General features: G+C 36.7%; 1 long non-coding RNA gene across 1 annotated transcript; it reads left to right on the plus strand.

The window, feature by feature from the left end:
• The first annotated feature begins 683 nt into the window (after window positions 1-683).
• LOC124896971 lies at window positions 684-2,506 on the plus strand. Its single transcript, XR_007053348.1, has 2 exons — window positions 684-2,428; window positions 2,460-2,506. It is a non-coding gene; the product is annotated as an uncharacterized LOC124896971 (long non-coding RNA).
• Window positions 2,507-4,335: the final 1,829 nt, after the last annotated feature.

Raw genomic sequence — 4,335 nt, forward strand, 5'->3', positions numbered from 1 at the left:
ACAATGAAATAAAAAAAGAAAGAGAGTAGAATTGGACCTCAATTTGAAGCTTTCAAACTCAATGTTATTCGAATAAAGAGAGTCCGCACCCGGAAACCTTAAGCCAAACCTTAACACCAACAATCCAACTCGACAAATAATGATCCGTTCACCGGTACTGTCCACGGCGTTACTGTTCACCGGTACTGTTCACAGGCGCATTTTTTTTTGTTTAGTTGTTGTTCTTGTGAGAAAGATTATTTTGTGATTGTTGTTATTGTGGAGAAGATGATGATCAAAGAATGAAACTCCCCCTTTTCCCCCTCTTAGAATTTTTCTTTTATAGTGGGCATGGATTTGTTATGATGTGAGAATTTTGATGGGTCCCACATATATTCTTTCTTTGTGTACAAGAAAAAGGAGGAGGGATCACATGGGTAGTTAGGGTGGTGATGATTAGAATAATGTGAGGTGGCTTTATTTTATTGGAGGGGTTGTTAGGAGGTTTTAAAAGAAGACAAAATTTATTATCTTTTATTATTTGGATAAAGACACATTAATAAATAAATAAATAGGTAAAAAAGATAAAGTGATTATTTATTTTGTTTTTTCTTGTGGAAAAATTACCGCGCGGATAGGATACGTAGTAAGACGGGATAAACGATGAAACTAAGTTGTGAAGGGACGAAATTACGTGTCTACAGACTGCATTGATCTCGGTAGCTACACCACCCACGGAATTTAAAGAACCTAAAGGAGCATGGGTCATATATTCCTCGGAACGCCGTTCCTGCCAAGGTTGTATGTCTTTTTTCAACCTACTCAAGTCTAACCCATTTGGACCCCTTAAAGGCTCTAACCATGGAGCACGCAGATCCCAAAAACGCATAGTTTATCCTCCAAAAATGACTTCTCCGGTAGGGGAATGCATTAGATATTTACCTAAACTAGTAGGTCCTTGAGCGGATCCCACGTTAGCCCCAAGGCATTGGTCTCTAACTAAAAAAGTAAATGCTTGAGCTTGAGAAGCTTCTAGTCCAGTAGGTTCATAAAATTCACTAGTATAAGAGGTATTATTGAACCAGACAAAACAACAAGCAATGAAATGAAAGACGGCTAAATCCCCTAAACTATAAGATAAGTAAGCCTCTCCAGACCATACAAGTGCGTGTCGAGCCCATGCCAAGGATTTGGTTAAGATATGCTAGATTCCATCAAGTATACAAATGGAACCTAACCATACATGTCCTCCGATTATATCTTCTAAATCATCCACACTAACAATCCATCCTTCCCCTCCAAAAGGGGATTTTAGTAAATAACCAAATATGATACTCGGGCTAAGGGTCAAGTTGGTAATTTTTCTTACATCTCCCCCTCCCAGAGCCCAGGTATCATATACGCCCCCAAAATAAAGAACCTTGAATACTAGAAGAAAAGAACCTATACCTAACAAGATTAAGTGAATACCTAAAATTGTGATCATTTTATTTCGATCTTTCCATACATAACCAAAGAAGGGAAAAGATTCTTCAAGTGTCTCAGGTCCCAGAAGTGCATGATAAATGCCGCCAAAGCCCAATACTGCAGAAGAAATTAAATGAAGTACTCCAGATACAAAGTATGGAAAGGTGTCTATAACTTCACCCCCAGGGCCTACCCCCCAACCTAGAGTAGCTAGGTGGGGAAGTAAAATCAATCCTTGTTTATACATAGGATTCTCGGGTACGAAATGGGCTACTTTAAATAGGTTCATTGCTCCGACCCAGAATACGATTAATCCAGCATGGGCTACATGAGCCCCTAGTAGTTTACCGGATAAATTGATAAGTTGGGCATTCCCGGCCCACCAAGCGAAACCAGTGGTTTCTTGGTCACAACCAGCTAAGGCTAAAGTTCCATTAAAGAGAGTTTCCACGTGGTAGAACCTCCTCAGGGAATATAAGGTTTTCATGAGGCTGATCTTGAGCTGCCATCCAAGCGCAAATACCTTTGTTTAAGAGAATATTTTTGGTGTAGAAAGTCTCAAATTCAGGATCTTCCGTTGCGCGAATTTCCTGAGAAACAAAGTCATAGGCACGTAGGTTCAGGGCTAGACTGACTACTCCAAGAGCACTCATCCATAAACTGATTACTGGTACAAATAACATAAAGAAATATAACCAACGTTTATTGGAAAAAGCAACCCCAAAGATTTGGGACCAAAAGCGGTTAGCGGTGATCATTGAATAAGTTTCTTCGGCTTGAGTTGGGTTAAAAGCACGGAATGTATTTGCACCATCACCGTCTTTAAATAAAGTATTTTCTATGGTAGCACCATGAATGACGCATGGCAAAGAAGCACCCAATACACCGGCAACTCCTATCATATGAAAGGGGTTCAAGGTCCAATTATAAAACCCTTGAAAAAATAGGATGAATCGAAATATAGCTGCTACACCAAAACTAGGTGCAAAGAACCAACCAGACTCCAAAACTAGGTGCAAAGAACCAACCAGACTGACCTAGTGGATAAATCAGAAATACAAAAACAAAAACAGCAATTGGACCAGAGAATGTGATTGCATTATAAGGTCTCAATTGAACAAATCGAGCAAGCTCGAATTGACGTAACATGAAACCTATTAGGACAAAAGCTCCATGGAGAGCAACAAAATTCCACAGACCCCCCAATTGACACCAACGAGTAAAATCTCCTTGTGCTTCAGGACCCCATAGTAACTGCAACGAATGTGCTAAATTATTAGCAGAAGTAGAAATCGTGGCAGTTCAGAAATTGCAGCCTTCCAAATAAGAACTGGCCAATCCATGGGTATACCATGAAGTTACAAAGGTTGTGCCTGTGAACCAACCCCCTAAAGCGAAATAGGCACAAGGAAAGAGCAATAGACCAGACCAGCCTACAAAAACGAAACGGTCCCTCCGTAACCAGTCATCCATAATATCAAATAAATCATTTTCGTCTTTGGTAAACTTACCAATGGCTATAGTCATAGCGATCCTCCTATTCAACTACTTCGACCATTTTCGAGCACCTCATATCTTTTTCGGGGCGTCCGAAGAGTTGATCATTTTTGTATGATTTGCCCTTTCCAATGGGTTTCAAATATAAAAATCCTTTATTGATTAGCCCATAAACTGACCTAGGTAAATCCATGAACTCCATTGTATTATTCCTTCTGACTAAGCATATGAACCATGAATTATCTTATTAAGACAGTTCAATCAATCCCTTGTTTTGAAAGAACTCTTCAAGGACCAACCGATCCTTTTCCTTCATACTTCATATAAATAAATCTAAAACCCCGAAGTATATCTTTCCACGGATCAAAAGAAAAAAGAAAGTTCGAGCAAATATTTATTTTTAGATTCTTTTGTCTGTTAGAAAAAAAGATAATCTACTATTTTTCCTTTTAGCAAATCTAAAATTCAATAAAATAATAAAATAACTAGGAGACTGAAAATGAAATTCTCTTTCTCGGATCTATTCTTCATCACACTATTGGAACAAAACAAAAATACCGGATGCAACAATATTGAAATATTTGTTACATAAAGCCACGATCTGATAGATATACATCGAAATCTACAATCTACTTAATATAGATATATAATCTAGATAGAAATTAATCTTTGATCTAGAATCAAAGAAAGATAATAAATGGCTCTTATGGTGTGACTTGGAAGAAAGGTTTATCTGTAGAGGAAAGGAATAACAATTTATTCCTATAATTTTTCCTATAGAAAATATAGTAACAAGAAGATTTAATTGAAAATATCGACAAATTCTTGTGCAGTCCAAAACAAAAAAATGAAATAAAAAAATCAACTGCTCCAATTTCATCTCTATCGAATTTTAATATCAGAATAGCGGATATAGTCATGATTCAATAGGTCAAGTCCACTTCCTTTTTCTTTTGTTGATTTCTAACCTTTCGAATGGATTTGATTGGTATAATGGAAAATAGGAATATTTGGTGGGTGATTCAAGAAGTGACTTTTCATAATTCAGAAATTCATAATAATGAAAATTGACTAAACAAATGTTCAACTTTATAACTAAGTATAATGATAATGTATTATCCAGTTAGTTACTTTTTTATTACAAATAAAAATACAATTCTCTCCTTAAATATGAATATTAGATTGGAGTTTTACAAAGCCCCTTATCAGATTTGAACCGATGGCTTACGCCTTACCATGGCGTTACTCTACCACTGAGTTAAAAGGGCCTTTTTTATTTAATTCTGGAATTATTCACTATGTGGATAAAATATCTATATGTACATATATTATAAACATAAGTATATATGCATTAAATACGTGCAGTAGATACATAGTGTCTAGTGGCTCATG

The sequence above is a fragment of the Capsicum annuum genome, chromosome 3 (assembly GCF_002878395.1).
Source record: "Capsicum annuum cultivar UCD-10X-F1 chromosome 3, UCD10Xv1.1, whole genome shotgun sequence".
NCBI classification, from domain to species: domain Eukaryota; kingdom Viridiplantae; phylum Streptophyta; class Magnoliopsida; order Solanales; family Solanaceae; genus Capsicum; species Capsicum annuum.